Source organism: Cupressus sempervirens, chromosome 1 (genome assembly GCF_028749045.1).
Source record: "Cupressus sempervirens isolate cs-2001-9-10 chromosome 1, ASM2874904v1, whole genome shotgun sequence".
Lineage (NCBI taxonomy): Eukaryota > Viridiplantae > Streptophyta > Pinopsida > Cupressales > Cupressaceae > Cupressus > Cupressus sempervirens.
The window spans coordinates 555,300,817-555,325,760 of record NC_143118.1 but is presented as its reverse complement, the minus strand read 5'-3'; the positions used below and the strand labels follow the sequence as shown (position 1 = coordinate 555,325,760).

General features: G+C 38.2%; 1 protein-coding gene across 2 annotated transcripts in view; it reads right to left on the bottom strand.

Moving 5' to 3' along the window:
* Positions 1 to 24,944, bottom strand: part of LOC149578651 (Putative thiol-disulfide oxidoreductase DCC) — a 68,221-nt gene that overhangs the window by 18,132 nt on the left and 25,145 nt on the right. The window contains exon 4 of one of the 2 annotated variants that reach the window (XR_016356671.1): positions 175 to 344. The exons of the other annotated variant lie outside the window; for it this stretch is intronic. The gene's annotated coding sequence lies outside the window, so the exon portion shown is untranslated. The remainder of the gene's footprint in view (positions 1 to 174; positions 345 to 24,944) is intronic. 2 annotated transcript variants of the gene reach the window in all.

Below are 24,944 nucleotides of genomic sequence, written 5' to 3'. Positions count from 1 at the left end.
AATGGTAGCATGATCCATCAATTTTCATCAATACACATTAGTATTCAACAGTGTGCATCAATATTCATCAATATGCTTAAAAAACATATTTCAACATTAACATCTCATCTCTAATTAAGCAGTTAAACCAATTATATGAAAGATTCATGGAGGGGACTGTAACAGTTTGATTACCTCCTCTCCTTTTAAGCTTTCCCATGATAGGGTTTGCTGGTTAATTTGATGTCCAACCACCCTTCTTCAACCTTGAAGTCTTTGTCAACAGTCTTCTTCAATACAGTTCCATCTCCTAGTCCCCTTCTATCCTCCCAATCAACGTGTAATAACCCCTATCCGGCTATATCCTTAACAAACATCAATTTGCTTTTGCTAATCAACAGTTTGATATTTTGTCAAACATTTGGCAGGCAAATTATTATCACTCAATAAATAATGCTTTAAATTCACAGCCAGCTGCTCACAATTTTAATTGATTAAGTCTTTATCAACTTGAACAAATGAACATCACTAAACAATTCAAAAATAATTCTATAATTGATGGCAATGCTACTAATATCCAATTTAAACATTGACTACTGGAAATTTACAAGCATGCAATAATGAACCTGAAAATTGACTTCTAACAAATGAAATATGAATCGCAGCTCTCAAGAAATAATCCAATTTACTCATAGGTTCATAAATACGTACTCCTTGCTTATAATCGCAAGTGCTCTAAAACCTGATTGCTGCCCTCCAATAATTGATTGCAGCCTTCCACAAAGTCTAAAATCGCTGCCAAATACAAGGAAAAATTGCTGCCAAATACAGGGACGACAGCCACAATACATTCCTCTTATAACCACACCAAACAGTAGACAATAATAGTGTTCCAAATCACAAATTCTCCAACCACAATGCAATTCCCAAGTACAGTACATAACAGTCGGGAAATACTATAATTTAATTAAGACAATTCTCAAAATTAATTGACAATACCTCAGCTGTGAATTACCAAGCACTTCTTAATTCCAAACCCTTATACTTCAGCAAGGGCAAAGAAATCGGCAAACTCAGAAACTCTTCGCAAGCAACAAAAGAAAATAATCAATTGGATGTTTTACTCATCAAATGGGCTCATATTTATAATCTCCAAATGGCAGAAAGTTTCCCAAATGAACTCCACTTAAGAAGCTTCCTAGACACAACATTAAAACATAATAAAGTGTCATTATAAACTAATTTATTAATTGCTTTTGGCTCCAAAAATGACCTTTTCCACCATAACTTCAAATTCTGACATGTAAGGCCATTGTTTCTTGTTCCCATGATATAAAACTTTTCGTCCCCGTTCCAACGAGCTATGATACTAAGGTGACCAACCAACAACACTAACAAAAATAGCAACCTCAGCGTATTTAGATGAATAATAATAATAATTCACCCGTCTTGCGAAAACAACAGAAGAAGCATTAGCATCAAAATCTGACAACACCAAAGTGATTCTGATGATGAAAGTCGATGAATGAACCTAATGGGGTGACTTACTATAAATAGACGCTCCCTCCAAGATTCTTGGAGCCCAAACTGGAAGCTTGAAATAAAAACTGAAAGCATCCTCCAACTCCTCTGACTCAACTTAGCTCATCAGAACCAACAGATTGACTTACTATAAATAGTAAGTCCCTCAAACGGAGCCAAAACACACCATAGGCTGTTGGAAAGCCTATAACCACACGACTAAGACCCTCAAATCCTACTGTCAGCTCATGAGGGTTGCGATAGTGAACTGACCTGGCCAACTGCAGGAACCTGCTAAAAATGGGAACATTACACAACATACAAAAAGCATGATTCGTTTGTTTCATGGAGTTCTTTGACTGTGCTCACTTCAGCCCCGTGTCTACAACTCTTCTTCATGTATTAACTATGTCCTCTGACATCCACATCTACAATGTTTCAGATAAATGACAAGAAGTAATTGACCTTTAATCCACTCCAATTAATAGTATTCTACGGAGCTCCACTTATATTTGTTTTTAATTTTATATGATTTTCTTTTTTTACATAATATATTTGTGATATGTTTAATATGAATTACTTAATAAATATATATCTGTTGTAGCATCATAGATTGTAACCCTATACAATTTCATGCTTGTCTAGGCCTCATTTGATGTTTCCGACCTCTCATGATGGATCATTTTCAGTTCTTCTCAAAACTCACTCAAAAAAAAAACATCTCCACTACATCTTGAACTCTTGATGCTTGACCTCATCTAAGTCAAGAGGTCAAGCATGCCTAGAGCATCCTTGACCTAGGACAAGGTCCCCTAGGGTGACCTTGATCCAAGACAAGGTTGCTCGAGGCAATCTTTCCCCAATAAAAGGGGCTCAAGTTCCAATCATCTAATGGCTACCTTGCAAGAGTGAGAAATCCTCTTTCATGATGACCTTCTTCAAACTTATGAATGCATTTCATGGGGAGAGGCATAAAAGAAGGTTTACACTCCCTCATTTGCATCCACATCCACTCATCTCATTCAACATTAAGCTCAAGCACTCAAGTTTAAGCACTCCTCACGACATTTCACCCAACCACATTCTTCAACTCCAGCATTGTGGCAAGCTACAACAACCTCCATGCAAGCATGTGTTTATATTTGATTTCCTTTTAGGTTTTGTCATGTTATTGCATCAACACTTGTGATCACATTAAAAGAGAGTTGCGTCAACAAGGTACAAAATTCTTATACTTCATTTTCACATCTAGCATTTGCTACATTACAACACACTTTCAATTCACGCATATATCAATTCAATTTCATAATTAATTCCAAAATCAAGGTTTGAGCTAGGTAAACCTACATCAACCCAACAATTCCCTCTTTTTATGTGTAGGCGGTAGGTTACAAAGTCACGAATTAGTATTCAGATTGAGGAGACACAAACCTACAAATGAACCTTTTGCAAATCCCAATAAGCAATCCTTAGATTACCCTGAGTGAAATAGTCTCGAACACATTTGACAAAACTTGTTGAGATGGCAGAATAATAGATTGTACATTCAACCAGCAAGTAGTGGTAGCTAACAACAACATTGACAACAATAACAAAGTGACCCAAAAAGACCAATTAATATAGGAATTTATTTAGGCATGGGATGTTTTGGTTGATGAGTACATGTAGTGGGAGGCTTGGGAGAGAGTGGTCACCGTTGACACGGTGTGTGTCGAACTCTCAATGAGCACCCCTATGTATGATCTTCTGGATAGTCTTCCAAAATCATTGGCTCATACATTGTTGGAATTCCAAGAACAATGTGAGGCAAGAGAGAGGGAACATTGCAAGCAACAAATACAATGGTATGTAGAGAGAAACCGGAGGGAGGAGGAACCACCTGACACAAGTAGGTGCAGCACCTCCGACTACTCCAATAATTAATATTCTACCAAATAAGGATAGAAGTCGACGTACAAGGGGAAAGGTACAAATAGAAAAGGATGTAGAAATTATCATAAGGAGGCCCATGTAGATTCAAGAACAAATTGAGAAGCGATGACAACTACAAAACTAGTGGAAAAATCCCTCAGTGCTCACAACCAGAGTAGCACTTATACGGACATTGAAGGTGGAATACAACCCACGAGGCACACATGGGAAGAGATAGCAAGAGAACTACCACTCCTAGGCATTACCTGGGTACAAAAGGGGTTTGAAGTAGACAATTGGGAGGGTAACTTGGTACCAACCGAATCATCTATACACTCCAAGGAAGACAATAGCGAGGAAAGGATTCTTGAGGGAGAGGTAGTTGACTTGTTTGAGAGTACCTTGTGGGGCATTGTAAATCTTGTTAGATCAAAAGAGCCGAGAATAGGGGAGCAAAACCAGAAACCCCGGGGATAAGGGAATATCAGTACTATGGGGGAGGTAACCAAGGGATGTACAACAAAGGTGAAAGGGAAGAGGACTCATGTTTGGTCGAAGGTGCACAAGAAACACAAGGACGTGAAGGAATAACTAACCCACCTAATTTTAACAACACATAGGGTGTCGACCATATGAGAAAAGTGATGAACACACCTAAGAAGCAAAAACTTCCCAAATTTGGTGGGGACAGATCGAGAGGACCGGCCCACCACTGTAAAACATGCATGACCATATGGGAGGTGAACGATCAAAATTTATAGAACTACTAGTTGAAGGCCTTCTCGAATACCTTATGAGGAGTGGCAATTAACTAGTACATAGACTTGTCAGCAGGCTCTAGAAGAGCTTGGGATAATCTGAAACAAGTGTTTTAAGTTGAATTCAAATTGCTTCGTGATGTTGACAAAGTCGTAAAGGAAATTTATAATACCCACCAAGGGAAAAGATGGGATAGTGCGAGCCTACCATTGTAGGCTGAAGGACTCATTGGCAAGTTAGGCAACTAGCCAGCAAATGGCTTAGAGAAAAGGTGCTTGATCGACGGACTAACTTCGTCCATTCGGAAAAAAAATGAAGGGTGGTACCTTCATCCTCCCATACAGAGGCTTGTAACCAAGTGATGGATATTGAGAGAGAGAGAATAAGACATCTAGAAGGAAGAAGAATATCAACGATGATGATAGTACGAATGGTGACAATGAGGGGGAATCCCAGAATATACAAGCACTTCCAAAGGATATGATGAGGATGATAAAAGAGATGTGAGTAGAAAAGGAAATGGAAGGCAAGGAACTGTGGTACATTGAATATAAAAGCGAAGCATATTGAGGCCAATTGTCCCAAGAAATCTGTCTATGACATTTACTAAGTACTGGGATACTCCATTAAGGAGTGTTGATACAAACTAACGGCAAGGAGCACTCAAGTGCTCTTCACCCAAGAAGAACAAGCAACTTCACCCACAACACCACCAGGACTAACAAATTCCAATGCCTCATCAGGTGGGTACCATAAAAACCATAATAGAATGCCTTGTCGAGTGGGTACCATAAGCAACAATAATAGCAATACTTACACACCAAGGAGCTGCACCCAACACAATGCAAAGGGGCAGCCCATGATACAATGCCAAAGATGCAATAAGTGGGGCCACTTTGCACAGGACTATCATATGGGCAAGGCGGCAGAAGCATGTTGTCCAAGTGGTGTGGTCCAAGCAGCCACGAGGATGTTGATTGTCCCAAAGGAAAGGGATGAATATGATAGATGTCACACACCCTAAAGAGATGATTGTCACAAAGGAAAGGGATGAATATGATAGATGTCACACACCCTAAAGAGGAGATTCTAGCAATCACAAGGCTCCATGCAAAAAAGCCTCATACCCCAACCCGCATACTGAGAGAAAGATTAACGAAAGCCCAAATGGATGTTGAATGAGCAACAAAAGAAGAACAGAGACTATCACATGGAAATGCCAATGACCCCCTATGTCCAACATTTGAAGCAAACATCATACAACAAATGTTGCAAGCTACTGTACCAATACGAGTGACAACCATACTAGAAACATTACCAAAACTAAAGGTGGCAATCAACAATACAAGTGATATCAATGTAAGTGAAGAGAATGGCAAGCCCACTGACAATGATCGGATGGATGAGGCAAAGAAATAACACTCCGCAAAGAGTACCTCCACAAATGCTACCACGAATGCAATATTGTTGGCAATTGTCGTCGGGAGGACTCCCACAGTAGTTGAGATGGAAATCATGGGGCATATGCTGACCAACACTATTGTAGATGGTGGATCTGACGTAAATGTATTGCTATAAGAGACATGGAAGGCCCTAGGCAAGCCAACGCTCTAGCCGCCAACCTTCCATTTGGTAGGCATTGACCAGCATGGCATTAAACCAATTGGAACACTTATGGCTTAGAAGATAATTATTGGGACCAAACAATTCTTCCTCAACTTTGTGGTCATTTCAATGGAAAAGAAGGGGAATGATGTCCTCCTTGGCAGGGGATGGCTCATTACAGCAAAGACCAATCACAATTGGAAAGAGAACAAGCCCTCTATTGAGAGTGATGAAAGAAAATATGCCATTGACCTATAGAACTATGCCATAAGCCAAGAACTAGCAACAAACTCCAAGTCAGAAGGGGAAGAGTTTGACATGGAAGGAGGGATGGAACTCAATGACGAAGGGATACTAAGACTATGGAATTGTTTAGAGGATGAAACTAGTTCCCTTAAAATGGATTGTTCCACTACCAAATGGAGGACTATGAAGTTTTCCACCCTAGCTTTAACATGTTGGAGATTTTAGAGGTTATAGAGGAAAAGGACACTTATACTCTAGAGTACGATGAATACAAGGAAGGTATGGCAAGAGCAAATGATATCTCAACCCACTAGTTTTAAAAGGGACAAGGCAGTAAAATATGAAAAACTGAGCATAGAAAAGGTGAACTTGGGGAAGGAGGATGACCTAAAGGTAATCCTTTTCAAGGATGACTAGGACCCTATACTAAAGACAGTGGCATTCACGATATTCCTTGAATAAAGGACGTGTTGCATGGACATATAAGGATCTCAAGGGCATTACCACCAAAGTTGTGCATTCAAGGAATTCCCTTAGTAATGGAAGCGTGCCCCATACGAAGAGATTGTACCGCATGAACAACAACTATGTGGTGAAAGTTCAGGAAGAAATTGAGTAGATGCTTGACACCATAATCATTTTCAAGGTATAGACAAGTGACTAGGTGTTGCCCATTGTTATATCCCGAAAGAAGGAAGCCAAGCAGATCTGGATTTTTGTAGAACTTCAGATGTCTTAATGTCGTGATGATCCAAGGATTCCTTCCCCATTCCTTTTAGTGATAGCATATTGGAAAAGGTGGCAAGGCACAAGATGTACTTGTTCATGGACAGGTTTTCTAGCTACAATCAAATTAGTATCGCACAAGATAAAGTGAAGACTATTTGTCATGGAAGACGAGTGTATGTATACAACAGTATGCCCTTCAGGAATGCAATGCCCCCACCACCTTTAAGAGAATCATACTCCATGTTTTTATAAGATTTCAGTCAGCAATTTCAAAGCTTACTTGGATGATTAGTCCATATATAGCCAAAAGGAAATCCACTTCATAGCATTGCAAGAATGTTGGAGGGCGCGACACAATGTCAGAGGGCATGGCTTGCACTCGACCCAAAGAAGTGGCAATTCATGGTGCCACAAGGTAAGTTACTTGGGCATATAGTCTGCAAGGATTGAAGACATGCCCTAATAAAGTAAAGGTAATCATTGAGATGGAAAGCCTGGAGGATATGATGGGAGTGAAGTCCTTAGGACATGTTGGCTATTACTGGCGATTTATGAGAAGATTTTAAGAGATTTGATTCCCACTGAACAAGCTAATTGGAACTAGTGAACCATTCACCTGGGGAACTTAACAAGAAGTAGCATTCAAAGAATCAAGTCTAGATTGGTAAAAGCACCTATTTTGGCATATCCGAACTGGAAGAAGTAATTCCACGTATGTGTATACGCCTTGAACTATGCCATCAGTGTCATGCTAGCACAAGCCAACACAAGGGTTGGACCACCCACTATACTTTGTGAGCAGATTGTTGCCAAGGGCTGAAAGGAACTACAATACGATGGAATGGGAGGCCTTGGGCATGGTATATGTGGTCCAGAAATTTGAACACTATCTCCATGCAACACCTTCACATTCTGCGTGGATCGCCAGGCATTGATTTACTCGGTAAACAAGCCCATGATACAAGAAAGAGAAGTCGGTGGCTACTCCTACTCAAGGAATTCACATTCACAATCATCATACATTTGGAAAGAAGTCATGTTATTCCAGCCCAATTGTCTAGAAAAAAATCAGGAGAGCCTGTCAAAGGGGTGAACGAAGAGTTTCCTGATGCTCATCTATTTTGGATAACACTCTTGCCTTCCTAGTATGAGCACATTGGCCAATATTTGTCCACTTCTATGTTTTCCTAGGAAATGCCACTAAGTCAAAGGAGAAAGCTCATGATGAAAAGTAAAACATTCCAACTCGTCTGTAGGTTGTTGTACAAGATGGGACTTGAATACATGTTGCTTAGGTGTGTCACAAAGGAAGACATCACAAGTTTACTGAAGGAGGCTCATGAAGGGTTAGCAGGGAAGGACACATTGGACTTGACACCACTACATGGAAGGTATTGCTCGCAGAACCATGGTAGCCAACCTTGCACACCGATGCCCGAGAGTGAGTTCTTGGATGTGACACTTGCCAGAAGGCGAGCAAGTCATTAAAGAGAGATTTCATTCTATTATTTCCCTCACAAGCCCAGGAGTTGTTTAAAAGGGTCCTAGACTTTGTTGGGCTCTTCAAGGTAAGTATTGCACGAAAATGCAAGTATATAGTGATAGCCACTGAGTAATTGACAAAGTAGGTACTAGGGCACTCCCAGTAAACACGACTCGGTATACCTATATCGATCATGAGTGACTAAGGGGTGCATTTTGTTAACTGGGTAATTTGGAGCATGATAGTAGAATTTCGGATATTCCATAACTTATTCAGCCCGTACTACCCTCAAGCCAACAAACAAGTTGAATCTACAAATAAAGTGTTCGTGTCAATCTTGTATAAGACTTGTGGAGTGGAATACGGAATTGGAAGAAAGACTTTCAGCCACACTCTAGGCATTCCAAACCACCTACAAAATGACTACAGAGCACAAACCCTTCTAACTCATGTATGGGCAGGATTTTGTGGTACCCATTGAATATACCATACCAAGCCTAACAGTGGAAGTAGAAAACCAATTGGGAGACACATAAATCTGAAAGAACGACTCCTTAACCTATTAAAATTGGATGAACATCGGGTGACAATACAATGGGCTACAGAAGTAGCTCAACAATAGACAAAATTCTAGCATGAAAAACACCTCCGCTGAATGAATTTCCATCCAAGACAGTTAATTTTGACATATAACAATTGTAATGAAATCAAGCCCGACAAGTTCAAGTTCCGTTGGCTCAGGCCCTACAAAGTAAGAGAGGTGGGAAACAATGGAGTTGTGAAACTTACCACCTTGAACGACAAACAGATTAAGGAACCAATAAATGGGTCCAAGTTAAAAATCTACTAGGAGAGGAAGCACACACTGTAACAATCAACATGCTGGGATATGTTGTGATATCCCATGTTTTAGATCTAAAGAACATACGTATAAATAAGGCAAGGAAAAGTAATCATACCTTGTCATGTATATCCATCTTGCATAGTAGTTAGTTGTCATCATTGCATTTGCATTCGTACAAAACATTACCATAATGCACTCATTTATGATGTATCCACATACATGTGCACCAATACACATACATACATACATGTACATATGCTCACACATACATATACATATGCACATACATACCCATGCATATGCATACATGCACATATACATGGCCACATCATACATAAGCACCATGTTGAATTCATTGACATATGTTGAGATCATTGATACATGTTGAAGACGTTGATATATATGTATACATGGGCACATCCATGATTGGCATCATTAATATATGCATATATGCATACCTGCTATAACGATCTAATCATCCAAATATTACATCATGTATGGATATATCCATACACTAATGTGTTTCAGTATCATAATCAAAGATGACATCATTATAATCCATGATCGGGTGTCAATATTGATCCATAGGTGATTAGTAATTCATGATTTATAATGGTTACTCATGATAACCAATATGATTATTATGAGTAATAAGTTTGTCTTGGCAATGGATACTTATTAGCACTTGGTTATTTTACCATTACATATGATTAAATCCTAGTCGTGATTGTAATTACATCATAAGCAGTTTATAACAGTCAATCCTCTTATTATGTTTATTGTTAATCATGGCGGAAAACATAACAAAAGGCGGCAACAATTCATCTTGCCTATTCACCTGGATCGAGCCAAGCTGATGATGGCTCTCGAGGAACGACTTGCAGGGAAGCATGTGGAGGGCATTGTGAAACCTAGAGTGCACAAGCACCTCACAAATGCATTGTTCGGACATTTGGTACTATGGGTAAGAATAAATAGATATCAGGATGGAAGGTGCCCTACGAAGGGAGAAGAGAAGTTATGGCCTATGACATTGATTAAGAAGGTGAAGAACAATGCAAAAAGGAACAAGCAATCAAGTGTGAGGTCATGGAGGAAGAAATTGACCTAGAGGAGTATGGCGCCACCCTTGGACCACGCTTGAAGATGGTAATAAAGACGGATGACCTATTTATCTCCGAAAGAGATGGGTATGTGGATCAACTCATTGAGAAGTGCACCAAGGACAAGAAGAGTCGTCCGACCCAAGTCAAATGCATTATGAAGGGTAGTACCAAACCCAGCAAGACCCCCAACCATGGATAAAAAGGAAGTTGTATGGTACCTATTGGTACCCAAATCAACAGATTGGAAATCCTATGAGCTTGCCTCCTCAATTCTGGTCTCCAATTAGACTTGGCCAATGAACAAGAGTGATCAACTATGATCCAACTCTCCTTCACTTCAGGCTTTGTAGGACCTTAAACCTATTCCTCTTCCACAACCAATCAACTAGAGGCTTTTTATAGCAAATAGCTTTGAAGTAAACTTACTGATGCTTCTCAAGATGGCAAGAAATTATTACAACAAATCAAAACTTCAAATTTGAATGCTTTGAAATTCTTTAAAGCAAACTGAATGTATGTATGAATATTAATGTTGGATGAACTGCAGATGAATGAGGCAATAAACTTGCCAAAATTCAAAAGTATATCAACTCCAATGAAACAAACACTTTAAGACCAGTCCCTCATCTAACTGTAGGAAAATACAGTCAAGCTTACTCTAGTTTATTATCATCAAACTCTTAGGAGACAGTGTTCATAAACCATCAACTACTGGAAGGAGAACTTAAAGCACAAGCCCTAGTCTAATTGAATTTAACTTCAACAAGGAAGACCAATTCAGACAAAGACTGCATAGACAGTTTTCGTATGCAATTTTGATGATCAAGATTATATACCGTGTTCAATCTATCAGACAGTAGTAAGAAATCCTAGAGGACAATTCTGATGCAAGTACCTAGACATAAAATTTTCCAAGTTGGAATGGAAAAGTAGAGTATTTTATATTAATTTCGAAAAAGGAAGTCCAATTGACTCGTGATTCAATTTCATATGCCTATCAAAACTGCAAAATCATCTATCTTGTATCTTCTGATCTTTTACTATATCTCTATCTCCTATAAGGTCTTGGTACCTTTTCTTATAGTAAATGAAAGGGTGCCACAAAGCTTCAGACCTTTTCATAACTATAGCTAACTAAAAACTAATGCAACTTAAAACACATTTAATTACAATAAAAAAAAGACCAAAATATTAACACACTATTTAAATCATCCTAAGTGCTCATAGAAGATCCATCTAATTCTTGCCTTCACAATTTTCTCCTCCCAATACATTGACCATCTCTTGCAATTCAGCCTTGTCCTCTTCCTTTTCAATCTCCACACAATCACTCTAGTATCTGGCATAACTTTTGCGCAATTCCCAGGCCGCTGCATGCAAGCTATTCGTTATATCAAGCTGGTCTTCATGTGCATCTGATAAATTCAGCTGCATTACAGGTTGGGAATTTCCATTCCTCGCATCATTGTTAGCAGGCAACCACATTTTCTCTAATAGTCATAAAAGACAAAAAGGATTGTATGATGTTAATTTAGTCATCTTCAAGCATCATATAGAGTACACATTTAAAGCTCATTTAATTCCAAATGCCTCTCAAAGACATTTCGCACATGCTAAATCTTGAAATTTGCAACTGTCCTTTCTTATTTATTCCTCATACATCATTGAAAACATTCTTTTAATTTGTCTTGTCCGCTCAATAATCAATTAAGAACACATGCTTGCGAAGTGGCGAAAAATGAAACTCCATATTTCATTGTTAGAGACTTTCGTCATTTCGCATCCTGTATTTCCAGCCTCGGTGATCTAGCAAAAAATTGCCATTTTTTGGCTCCTTTTGATCGAGATTGCGAAGTCGCCATTTCACAACCTTACTTCTGGCTACCTGCGATTTAGCAAAAAACTGCTATTTCGTTCTCTCATATTGCCTGCTATGAAATAGAGAAATTTCTCTCATGAATGGGCATTCCACTGCTTGAGAAATGGCGAAAATCTCTCTTTGGTGAGTTATTTAAAGTTAAGATCAAAGAATTTTGAATGCTCCATAAGTACCAAGAGTAAGGAGGTAGGTACATTGATGGAAGCTATGAAGGAGTGGGACCCACACCTCTAGTGGACAAAACATTTGACCTAGAGTACCCACTTTCTGCAAGAACAAATGTTACAAAACACCTCCCAACACGTGCATGTGGCAATATGCGTCTGAAGTTAAGGTCCACCACAATGAGGAAAAAAGCGTAAAAGATAACGAAGTGAGGAAAATAATGAACTTCAAAAAAGCCTAAAATTGAAAGGACAAACTGTTACATCCCAAATTTTTGTCCATTTAAAATAATCATATAGGCAGTATATATTTCATGTGAATGTCAATTGGATTGGTTAAACAGTTGAATGTCACTATCATGTGCAATGGAAATTATGTTTGATCATTTTATTGTTCATGTAAAGATGATTTGTTAGTTGTTCATTACAATTTTTATTTGTAAAAGAATATTTATTATTTTACAAAATTAGTTGTGTAGTGGAAATGGTGGTTACCGTTGTGATAATTATGAAATAGCTTTTTGGTTATAGTTACCTTGATTTAAATTTGAGGAATATGTTATTATCGTGGGAAAATTCTTCTTCGATGCAGGAGAGGACGAAGGGGGGAAAGCATTGCTAAATGGGATATAAGGATTGGGGCACCATAAAGTCCATCAACAGGCCATCAGGTATGGGTTCTAACCATCTCAGTCAAGGATTGAACGACTAGCCAAGCAAGAGTATACCATCGAAAACCATGAGCTCGAGATGTTAAAGAACACTGAATACTCAATCAGCTACTTGATTTGTACACGATCTCGGGATTTCCTAGGATGCACCCAAGACCAAAAGGGTCAAGTAAATAATGGGTGGGAGAAGAAATATCCCTATAAGAATAAATGAAAGTGATTAAAACATTAAATTGTATAAGTATTACTGAGTCAGCTCATGGTTATCCAATATATAATTCTTGTTGTCAAGTCGAGCGGTGAGTGATCAGGCACAAATAGCAGCCCACTGAAATCCTTGGCCAAGGTAGGTTAGTGGCATGCTTGTCACAACAATCACTAAAGGTCAAAGTGCTAGCTGACAGAGGGGAGGTTGTTGGAGGATTTCCACTACCTTGTCTACTACCTAGCCGACACTCTAACAACAGAATGCTTGGGTGGCAAGACCATGATGCCCCAAGCCTAACCCTGGGGCAGGGAGGGCCTTTATCAATTGAGATTGTGTGGGGATAGGTTAAGGTCCTCGGTTGGGAGGTTAAGCCCATGTCAATGCTTCTCCTCTTCACCAGATGTCGAGGCTTGCTCAACACAGTGACTATCTTCTGTTGCATGTATGATATGTGTTCCTTTGTATACTTCATTTTCATAATTCAGTAGGCTATTGATTAAATAGTTAATATATCCTTTACACTGTTTCTGATGCTTGTTAATAGACTTGGAAAGTAATTATAAATGGATGTTATAGTAGTTTCCTTTAATGTGAACTCATAAAATTAAGCAGTTGATAGTTGTCCCTTTCAAGTGAAGTAATGAATGTAACTACCTTTATGTTATTCTCTTATGAAAAGCTAAATTTACTTTACAATATGGTTATTCATTTGGCTTAGGGAAAATGGCATGTTACACAGAAGTAAAATGCAAAAAAGCCATAAAGAAAGGGTACTTTAAAAAACTATAAGGGAAACACACTAAAGTAGTACCACCAAGAGGGAGACTACAAAAATCAGAAAAATTAAAAGGTACGACCCTTTGAAAATATTGAAATTCAGAAAAATCAAATGAACTAAAGTCAATGCAATTTGAATGAAAGAAAAGTAAAGATAGAAAGGGAGGAGAAAGATTAAAAAATGAGGATTATAGCAAACTAAAACCAACAGTCTTCATTATAAAAGAAAGGTGATACATGGAAACCCTAATCTCACGAGACTCAATAAATGGAGGGAAGCCCAAGGACTTCAATACACAAACACATGAAGGTGGAAGAAAAAAGTTAATGGCACAAAGGCCAAGGAAGAAAGTAGAAGTAGTTGTATGGTCCAAGCAACAGGAAGAGCATACCATACATCGTATGAACTGTGCGCAAGGAAAGCCTAGTAAGAGAGGCAGTCGTAAAGTGACAGGGAATACGTATGGTGGAGGAAGACAATGATATCATATGGCATATGGTCAATATCATACGAACGGCATGCAAGTTGAAATGTACTAATGTCGTACAAGAGATAGAACATATTGTACTAAGAACAAGAAAATTGTAGTGTATTGATGTCGTAGGAGAGAGAAAACCCATAGTTACATTGCCCTGGGGGATGGAGGTGTCAGAATAGGGACCCAAGTTTTTGGGGAAGCGGGATAGAGGGGCCTCAATTTGGGATAGTGGGGGGATGACAACAAGGGACAAGGGGGTAGTATATACTATATACTATACATATGGTACTTCAAATGCTAGTTACAAAAAAAGTATAATAATATAAGATATAGAGATGTAAAAGAGTAAAAAATTGACCAGTAAAATTTTAAATAGTCAAATCAGCAAAGAAAATAGTTCTATTATATAATAAATACCAATAGTATGAGTATTTGATCATATGGCATAACAATGATTACATTGCATATCACGTGCCATGATATCGAAACAAGTACAAACTACAAGTATACAAAATCAAAATGCCAAGTGCAGTGAAGGCAAGTATGCCTTTAATCATCCCCCGGGAGATCATGAAACTCATCAGCATGAGAACTATCAGACTCTCCAAGAACGACAGCCACAAAAGAAACACCAACTAGCCATACATCTGAAGTATCCACATCCTCGTGAATTTGTGATGGCTGCTTTGGCTCTACATTCCAATCGTATTGTTGGGCTCTCCTCGTACACACATGTCCTCTAGTTATTGATACATAAGACATTATGTACAACCACAAGCTTCTTTGCTCTCTCAGAGGTAAGTTTGTTCCTCTTATGAGAGTGGATGAAGATATAAGTAGACAAGTTGCTCTCAAAAGCCAAGGAACTACAAAACTGAGATAGCAAACAAATGACCAATGTGGAAAAATTGAAAAATGAAAAACTCTTACATTCCCTAAGGGCTTAAAAAATTAAAAATTAAAAGTTTAAATAGGTTCTAAAGCTGAGGAACTACGTACCTAAGTTTACAAACGAATGGCTTGTGTAGTAGTCAAAGATTTTGATCCATGAGCAAACCACCACAAAATCATATCCTCCTGTGCCATAGTTTTTATATCCGCCTTTGCCGCTCCGTTATAACCCCTAAGAGTAGCGACTCAATCCACTCAATGCAAACCTTCCCAGTAGTCTCAGATTCACACATCCTATCAATGCATTTGAAGAACCCTTCTTTTACCTAAAAAATAAAAAATTCAAAGTATTAGCAAATACAAGATGCTAGTTATGAAAAGATTTATAAGGCAAGCAAGATTTAGTTCCAATTGCCCGCCTACCCTACCCACACAATGAGTAGCATTATATAAATCACCTCATCATCCTGAAGTGGTGTAACTCTATCAGGCCTAGGCATGTACGACTTTGGATTGAATGCATAAGCAGCCATGTGTAAGGGAGTGTTTAGGCTAACCCATCTATGCTAAATAATAGGCCGACTGTGCTCATTGTGGAAGGCTAAAGTGGGGTTTTCCTCTCGCACAACTTCCTTCATCTCTCCAAGCATAAAATCAATGCACTCGTACACCTCTCCAAGTGTAGGTGCATCCCCATCCCCATATTTGATGACCAAAAAACAAGCTTGATGATAGAGACTATGTATTTTGTTCACTCCAAAATACATCACTCTTTATTATATCCTTCAACCTACTTCCCTATTTTGTCTTGGACCCATCCCATCAATTCCACTCATTCGTCATAACCACGAGTTGCAATGGCTTCTACAACTCAAGCATTCTCTCCAAAAGAATGGAATAGGATGCATATTTGGTCTCAATAGGTTTCAAGAACTCCTTCCGAAGCTCCTAAAGACTACAAGTGAAGTATGGTGGTTGCAGATATACATCTATACATCTCTAGCATTGTTGACCACTCCCTTAATCTAGTCAATCTTCCTCATGTCCTTTAGGGCCCATTTGATTGCAAGAATTATCGAATGAAGCAATCAGCTATGCTGGAATAAGTTCACTTTTGGAATTTGCGCATTCTTAAAATAATTTATGGAGTATCACTTGGTCCTATTTGGTTGACCTGGAATCCAAAATTTCATAGGACCCTCATGTTTGTTTTTCAATGGATACAATCAGATTTATCATCTTCATACAACATTATTCTGCATTCCATAAATGAGGGAAAAGAGACGATTTCAAAATCGAGAGGCAAAAGAGACGATTTCAAAACCAAGAGGCAAAAGAGACAATTTCAAAACCGAGAGGGAAAATAAACGATTTCATACAGCTCAACGACATGGCAAGTGGTATTTTGGTCAAAAACGGAGCTGCACTTGACCCCAAGCAGGCCAGCTGTGTCAGAAAGAGTACACTAGTTTGTATCGTCATTGTTGCAAGGATCCAAACTGAAATCCCATTTAGATATCTTCATTTTGCTCGCTATCACTTTGAGTGCCTCAACTATCAAGACCCAAAATACACAAGCTAAAACACATTATTTATTTTGTAATGAAACCCTATTATTTTAGTTTAAAAACCAACTCAAATTGAGGTTTTAGCAGCAACTTCACTCAATTGGGGAAACGAGCAACAAGCAGACAACGAGGCGGGAAAAAATGCAGAAGAGACCAGTGAATTACATTTATTGTGGTTGCCTAGTCAATCTCAACTATGTAACTCAGATGTTGTGGAATTTATCATACAGATGTGGAATTTATCATACTACCAGTCGATTCGAACTCTCGCCGAACTGTTTTCAGAAAAACAAAGATAACTTCTCTTGGCCATCCAGAAATGCCATGGAATAAATGCAAGGCAATGTCACAGACCTGACAACCTATCAAATTGAGCTTATAAAAAAGAGGAATAGGAATAAGCTATTCTAATTCCACCTTTTTTAGGAAGGGCATTATGCATATTTTGGGGTAAAATTAAAAGACACAAATTCTACTTACATTTTTGCATTTTACAAACAAACGCCTAATTTACGAATGCAGGTATTTAGATTTTCGTATTCCAGTCCAATTCCTACTACCAAACGGGCCCTTAGTGCATTGTTCATGGCATGCACATAACATGAAGTCCACCAAATATGTCTATATGTTGCCTCAACAAGCCTCCCTCCAGCTTTGCACACGTGTAGCATCTATCACTACTTGGACCACGTTACATGGCCCAATCTCCTTAACCTACCCGAAGGATCTCAAACTAAAAATCAGCATCCTTTCAATGCCCCAAACAATCAATCACCCTAAGAAAGAATGGACCCTCTAAGCATGTAACTATGACATTGATGAGTGGATGATGCCTAATGTTCGTCCACCCATCCATGATAATGTTGCATCCAGACTCCTCCCAACATGCCCTAATGGTCTCCATCGATGCATTGCTCTTAGCATGCTCATTATCCAAGATTATAGTCCTCAATTTGTGGTCACCTGGTGGCACAAATGATGGTTCTCCCCCCTTCACTACCATCTGCATCATCTCCTTATAATAAGGAGATCAAGCTACATAAAATGGAATGTCATCAAAAAAAAAGAATCTACCAATGGATTCCTCTATCTGCTCTCTCATGTGAGAATTAAACAAATTTGCTATGGGGTTACTTTCCCTTTGCACCTTGCATTCCCCTTGTTCATTTGACCAAAAAATTTACTACTTCATTTCACTCCGTAGCTAAGTTCATCTAGCCTTCATCTAGTCAAATGAACTTGGATTTTATGTTCAATGCGTCGTACAAGTCCAACCAAGGAGGAACAAGGTAACATGCGACAAGGGGAAGTGCTGGCAAGAAAGCAACATGATGAGAGGAAGTTATGGCAACCCTAAAAAGGATAGTTACAACATTCAATATAAAGTTGGAACCATAACAAAAAAAAACGTTATTAGGGGATATGGAAACTTTGAGCAAAAAGAAGACCCAAGGGAAGGTATAGAAAGATAAAGATGAACAAGTTCCAACTGAGAAACCTATGTTTTGAAAGTGTCACAAGAAGGGAGTGCAAGGTCTTGTGGGAAAGCACTCTAGACAACCACCCTTTGAAGAATTCGTTCAAGAAAGTAGAGGTAGATAAAATAATCTTTATGCCCATTTCAATTTGAGGGATTTTGAGTTTGTTTTACCAACTATTGTTTTTGGATACGACCAAAATGCACAAAAGTCCACCATTAGATATTTTGATCAAACAATGGTGATATCTTATTCACCCAAAGAGTTCAAAAAGGTATTCAGCATACCAAACAAAGGGCATTCAGCAACCGAACTCTCTTCAAAGATGTCTGCAAAAGATAAGTAATAGTTAGTTGAGCATATATGCAGGTAGGACCTCATGAAGAAGCAATTGGACAGCCTACGGAGTAACAATAATAGCAGGGGGGTAAAGAAATCCTTTATAACTTTCCCTTAAATAGGATTATTGGACTTGCTAAAAAGCAAGCTTACACGAGCTAGTAGGGCATCGAATATTGCTATATGGATGTTAAGGTTGATGAATGGCCTAAATAATGGTAGGGTTTATAATTAGAGCAATTATTGTCTAGACGCATCAGGGATATTTTCCAGCTTAAGCATAAAACCTTTTACATGTTGCACCATGCCATTGCCCTATTCTTAGAGGCGTTGTGCACCCAAGTAGCCCCAAAACACATGAGAAAATTTGTTTCAACCAGCTGAGTTGACCCTTACAAGCTTGTCATGCATTAATAATTCAATTTGGACACTTAAACTCAAAGCAACTTCGAACCACTCAAGAAAAGGGTTAGGCGGGTGCTTACACTAAGCACTAAGGATGGGAAGAGGATTGCAGCTCCAAGGAGGGAGAGGAAGAAATGGCAGCGGAAGAGACACGGGCACTTTCCTCTTCAAAGGGTGACAATTATGAGGATGAGGATGAGCATTTCTGCATGGGACCTTGTGGAAGGGACCGTAACAAGGTACAAGAGGCACGAGAGGCAGCACACAAGAATTAGTTGGGGGAACATCGAAAGAGCTGGAGTTTGTACTTGTACCGGAAGGACCCCTACTAGGAATAGTGTGCCAAAGGAACCATCCATAAAGAGAGACGAGACCATACAAGAGGCGACACATGGGGATGTCCATGGGGTATTATAGATGTAGTTTGTATGGAAGCAAGTGGTAGTACAAGTGGAAGCTGTGCCGATGGACGCATTATGGAAGAAGGTGGCAACACAAGAGGAAGAGGTCATACCTTAGGCAAATGTGCCAGAAAGGTCACCTATGGTTCTAGGTTCGAGTACAAAGAAATTATAGAAGATAGCATTTACTCCACCCCAACTTTCATCCATGGCTCATTTAGTCCCAATAGAACAGGTACCGTAGAAAAAATTGGTGGATTTGAGAACACACAAAGATGAGGCCCACACCATTTGCATCACCACCTCACAAGGTGTAGAGAGAAGCCTCCCTATTGCACTGATGGTCACCCCTACACCTCCAACTGGAGTAGTCACCTCTACCACCTCAAAACCTCTGACTAGAGTAGTCACTGCAACCACTATAGTCACCACCTCAGTACGAGAAACAACAACACTGAAAGCAGTCCCCAACATGATAGGAACAAATTAGGAGGGAGGAGATATGAACCCAATGGTACAGGAGGCAGAAATCACTAGGATAGTAGTAATGAATTAGAAGGGAGGAGATATGGATGTAGAGGCGGATAACATATTGGCTAAATTCTAGATGGAGGTGGATAGCATCCTACCGCCCTCACCCACTAGCTAAATTCTAGATGGAGGTGGATAACATCCTACCATCCTCCCCCACATTATGGATGGGGCAACATGCTAAAGGGGAGAGTGGGGAAATACCATTGATAACACAGGCACATCTAGAGATTGTTGAAATCGAAGAGGGAAGAGAGCATTGGACCAACCCTTCCCAGGAGGAAGTTACAAGATTTGGAGCCTCGGATGGTAATTTCTAACATGATTACAGGCCATGAGGGTAACCAAATAGGGTATGGCCGAACGCTCTCGAGAGTTAGACATGGGGCCAATTTCCATGGCAAGGGAAGTGCTACTCAGATTCATGACACACGAGTGAGAAAGGGAATTCATAGAATGCCTTATACTATAGAAATGGCCCGAGATGAAGACACTAGAGATGTTAGAGATATGAAGCATGTCGCACACCCTCACAAGGCACACAAGGATGATGACTACCCTCTCCAACATTGAGCAGACTTTCCAAGAAACATTCCTAAAACTATAGTGGATGATATCCACAGCTCTGAAGGCAAAAGAGGGACACACTATAGCAATACAGCAGGAGGCAGCCTTGCAGAGGAGAGTTGGGGAGCTAGAAAATGAGTTGGCACAAGAAAAGGTAGTTTGTGCAGGAAAGGAGGAACATTGACAACTAGTGTAATGCCTGCCCCTAGGTCGCATTTTGTTATCATTGTTGAACTCTTTTAGAGCTAGTTTTATGTTGATGATTAATAGTGGCATTGTTTTGAGATTATCAGATATTGTTTCAGATTCAGTTTATTATATGATGAGATTACTTGGTACTTTATAGTTCATGTATGCATGATGATTATTCAAGTGATTTCAGTTATTGATGATGATTAGATAGATGGTTTATTATGTGTGTGTTTTCTTATGGATACTTACCCCATACTTGCATGTGTATGGTGTGTGTGTTTGTTTCCTTTCTGTATGGCGTTTCTAATGTGGTTAAGGAAGGGAGTCGTAGTCACCTGCTAGTGGGGATCTACACGATGCACCACTTCTTGCCATTACCTGTTTAGCTTAGTATATATATTGTGCTTGTACATGCGTGGATTTTATGCAGGTTGCAAGTACCGGGTATCGACTTCCTTAAATTGCCAGGATGAGCGTACCCTATCGTATTATCTCAATGGTAAGAGAGGGGAGATAAATTCTCAATTCCAAATCCCAACCCTTTAAGCCATTTGTCCTAATTGAAAATTAGGACAAGTATCTAAGTTGTGTACCTTCCGAATACGTCGAATGACGTAATTCGTGATATTAACTCTTTTGGTTTGATTTTGTATGTGTTTTGCTATGATGGGTTTTTCATATTTATTTTATGAGTCTTTGGTGTATTTTTTATTAATTAAGCCTAATTAAAAGATTTAATTAATGGTTTAATTTAATGGAAAATTAATATGATATTTTAATATTTATTTTATTTAATTAATTGGGAAATTAATTAAATTAAATAATTAAATTTGGAGATGAAAGTTATAAGTTTAAATTTGGAACGTGATAATATTTATTTAATTTAATAATAATATATTTAGAGTTCATTTTTAAATAAATGTTAAATAATATTATTATTATTTAAGTTAGTAAATATTTTATCAATTAAAGTTTCAAAAATAAATTTAAAAGTGGAAAAGATATTAAAATTATTAAAAGATTCTAGATTGCATGATGCATGCATGTGAATAAAATATATTAAGATAAAACAAGTGGATTTATTAAAGTGAGTGCATGAGATTTAAAATTAATAAATTAATAAAAATAAATAAAGCAAATATTAAATAAATTAATGTGCATTATATTTATTCACATAGGAGTATGCGAGCTCTTGGGAGTTGTCATGTTGACAACACAAGAGTTTGCACTCTAATTATGCATGTGTTGTCTACACTTAGGAGTTAGCACATTATATGAGCACATGGTGTCTACAACATTCTAGAGACCTCATCATGTCTATCTTCTTGTCATGGAAATTACATGCTTAGTTGTCATGCTTATCTCTTAGTTCTTTCTAGACACATTCTAGATGCATCTTAAAGGGCTTTAAATAGAGGCTCTCCTAGTGTGTGTGGACAAGCTTGCATGCATTCGAGAAGCTCATATGCTTCTACATGCTCATATGCTTCTACAAGCACTTCTAGTCACTTGGGGGTTTCAATTGGTTTGATTCTTAGAGGAATGGCGAATGTTGGAGAAGGAAGGGATTTTTCTATAGACTTCTGAGGCATAGCAAATTAGCATCAGTATCTAGGTGCACTCGTGATTTTCACATATTCCATTTGCACTCTTTCTCTTCTTGTCTTCATCGTGTCTGTTATATGTGTCTGAATATACTCCATGAACGAATCTTCAATCTTGAAATTGGAATCTAGCTATGTATGTTAATTTTTATTTGGTTGCAAAGAAACATTAGGAAACCCTAGTTTCACTTATGAAGAAAATTCATCACAAACTGCCATGTCGCTGCCCCTTACATAGACCCAAACTCAGACATTCATAACTTTTTATCTAGACCAAATTTATTCAATCGCTCTGGTCAGATCTGGCGCAACTTGGGCCCTCTCCAACATATTTCAAATTCGGCTCAATCCAACGGTTCATTAGGGAGCTATGGCCCCCGTACTGGAACTGTTTTATTCAATGACAGTCATTCGTCCATTTTCCATAACCAGGAGTTCTTTGTGCTTAAACTTTACAAAAATAATTTATCAAATCATGGAATGAATTAAAAACTAAACCAACATAGATCTAAGACATTTATAATCAAGATTTGGAAATTGATTCGGGTTTGGGTTTGTTACATCCCAATTTTTGCCCTAATTTCTTTTAGTTAAAATTAGCCATTGAATTAGAATAAATTTTCAAGTTCAAGTGAAGTTAGTCGTTGTTCCATCATGGTAGTTATAGCCATTGTTTTATTTATTAATGTTCATGTGAAATTAGCAGTTATCTTAAGGCGTTGCATCGATTTAAAGAACTAAATGAATATATAGTTTATAGCCGTTGTGTTCATGTGAAGTGAATATAGTTTTTAGCCGTTGTGTTCATGTGAAGTGAATATAGTTTCTAGCCGTTATGATCATGAAAATATTTTAGCCGTTGTACAGTCAGTTATAATTTATGATGAAATTCTTAACGATATTATTTAACAAATTATGAATTATGAAATTGATGTTTTGGCGAGAATGATTGTTTTTGAAGGTTGCAGGATAAAGACTCGAGAAGGAGGGGAAGCATTACGAAATGAGGTCATACAGAAATGGAATGATCATATGACCTAGTTGTCAGGAATATCAGGTTTGATCAAAAGTCGCCATGGCAGGATTGTTAAAGCTTGACAACAAATATCAAAGTGGGAAGTTACATGAGCTAAAAATAATAGAAGATTTTTAAAAAACTAAATAAGAAAATTCTTACCTTTATTTAATAGTAATATCATTTAATAATATATCATTATTTTGATTAAAATCATAATTAAATATTTGCAAAGTGGCACTATTATATTAGATCTATAATACAATAATGTCCCCTTGTATATACTTAATTATATTTTAACCAAAATAAAAATATAACATTAAATTATATTAATAAAACCTTTTTTTCCACCTTTTGTTCCAACGATTCATATTCCAATCGATGGAAATTCAAATCGCTTTGTAATCTTGTAACGGCAGAAGTTGTAAAGCCGTGCAACATCAATTTATATGTGGTCCTTGTCCTTTTCAGGCAGCAACAAAAATTTCTGTCTGTATATGATTCTGCCATAGTCTCAGAGCCTCTATATCCTGCAACCCGAGTTGTTCTTTAATTTTTGCTTTGAATCCTGTTCTATCCGGCTAAGATTCCTTTGCGGCATATACATTTATTCTGGTTAAGAACCATCGTTTTTTCTGAAAAACGTATCACCTGCAACCTTAATTTCTTCCTAGTACGATATCATATTGCTGAGCAGAAACGAGATCTTACTTGCATATCACTGAGCAGTGAAATTTGCGGGTTGATTTAAGAGTTTTTAAAAAACAGAGCACATTGAATCCCTAGCCAAGTAAGGATATGTTAAATCTTCTTAACTCTTTCATTCATGTTTTTCTCAGTCATTTCTGGGTCGAGTTGATATTAAATGTAAGAGTTGGGTGCACTGAGTAGGGTCCTGCTGTTATCTTGTGCACATCATATTAGAAAATACCAACAGAGAGCTTGTACCTGTGAATAATAATAAAACTAGTTGATACTTATGATGTTGTCGATAAAGGAAGTAGTAAGACTTTTGTTCTCATCTTATTTTTGTTTGTTCTTACCACTTCATTCAAGCATGTTCTTGATTGTAAAACTATACCATTGTCAACCGTGTCATGAATCTGTTGATCTGTGTCATGAAATGTTCTGTCCCAATCAATCAGAATCAGTAATAATGATCAACTTGAATACCAAAGAAATTCTGAGCATGCAGAGTCATAATCTTATGAAAAAGTATAAGATGTAACAAATTCAGGCACCGAGGAATCACCAATCAAAAGATCTGTTGATGGTGTGAGGTGTAGATGAATCTGACAAAAAGAAAAAAACAAGAAAGACTGTGATGTGAATATCAGGATTTAACTGTGTGATTTTGAGTCAAACTCGATGACCCATGTTTCATGAGTAGTGATTCAACATGAATCCATCTCTCATGAGAATAAATGGAACACTTAGCACTCATTGGATCTAGGTGATGCTCACAGGGGTGAAGCACCGGGACTTCCCGGGAGGTCACCCATCCCAGTACTACTCCAGCCTGAGCGTGCTTAACTACAAAGTTTCCTCCATAGTTAAACCCAAAGCTTGCAACCCCATTTGCAAAACCTTCA